At 40.2% G+C, this 1,104-nt stretch overlaps 1 non-coding gene across 1 annotated transcript; it reads left to right on the top strand.

The window, feature by feature from the left end:
* The first annotated feature begins 681 nt into the window (after positions 1–681).
* On the top strand, positions 682–763 carry trnas-gcu (transfer RNA serine (anticodon GCU)). The gene has a single exon. It is a non-coding gene; the product is annotated as a tRNA-Ser (tRNA).
* The last annotated feature ends 341 nt before the right edge of the window (positions 764–1,104 follow it).

Here is a 1,104-nt window from a genome sequence, read left to right as displayed (position 1 = left end):
ATCAGCTTTGATGGGTGAGTGAAAAAACTGAAAAAATGGAACAGTTCCATCCTTTCTTTTCTTCCTTCTTCTCTTCTTTCCATCAGTTTCTCTTTTCTGTCCCAGATCAATATAATGATGAGAATCCCAATTTAATCTGCTGTTTCTGGTGTTTTATCCATTCCAATCAAAATTTCAACATTCCAATCAAATCTATTTGTTATTCCACAGTGTCTCTCCATGTGTTTTATTCTGTTGTATTCTCTCACAGTCTGTTTGATGATCAATGTCACATCTCACTCTCTGTTCTGGTGAAGATCAGAAGCAATGATATCTGTTTACACCACCCGACAAGTTGGTCTGAGGCTGTGTCTCTCTGATCATGTGGAGTTAAAGCAATTCTTCCAGTCAGTTAGTTCAGTTGTCATTTTATGAGAAATTCGGTCATCATGACTTCGTCAGTGACCTCATGGTTCCGGTGTCTGAGTGATGTTAATCACGATGTGATGAAATGATTGTATGTTCCAGTCTTTCCGTGGTGGGTTTTCACACTGAGTAGAAATGTGTTGGACATGGTCTGAAAATGTTTCACACCGCTCCATTCCCAACTTCATTTACTTGCAGAAGATATATTTCCATCATGACACAGCTCGCTGCACAGCTAGAAGCTGTGCTGAAGGTGACAGCCGTGCTTATGCAACTGACAAGGTGGCCGAGAGGTTAAGGCGATGGACTGCTAATCCATTGTGCTCTGCATGCGTGGGTTCGAATCCCATCTTTGTCGCTTGTTTATAAACTATTTATGTTGGGGGAGTTTATGTGTAAAGTCAGCCTCAAAACCCGTTTTTGTCTGCGTCCAGATAGTGATTCCAGAATTGGTTATACTTTATTAAAATTGAGACAGACATTTGGAATTCTTCACCCAAACTGCACTGGAATGAAGATCAAATAGGGATCACGAAACGGAGCAGGATTTTTCTTCCCCTCCTTCCTTCCATCTTTACTTTCTCTGGCTTTGCACCAAGTGAAAGACAAATGTGAAAAGCAAATGGCGAGGGAGCAGATGCAGAAAATTATCCTTTGGCAAGAAATTTATTTTCAAATCTTCTTGATAGATTAATTGAG

The sequence above is a fragment of the Heterodontus francisci genome, unplaced genomic scaffold, assembly GCF_036365525.1.
Source record: "Heterodontus francisci isolate sHetFra1 unplaced genomic scaffold, sHetFra1.hap1 HAP1_SCAFFOLD_330, whole genome shotgun sequence".
NCBI classification, from domain to species: Eukaryota; Metazoa; Chordata; class Chondrichthyes; order Heterodontiformes; family Heterodontidae; genus Heterodontus; species Heterodontus francisci.
Note: the sequence above shows the minus strand (reverse complement) of the source record. Positions and strands in the feature narration are given on the sequence as shown.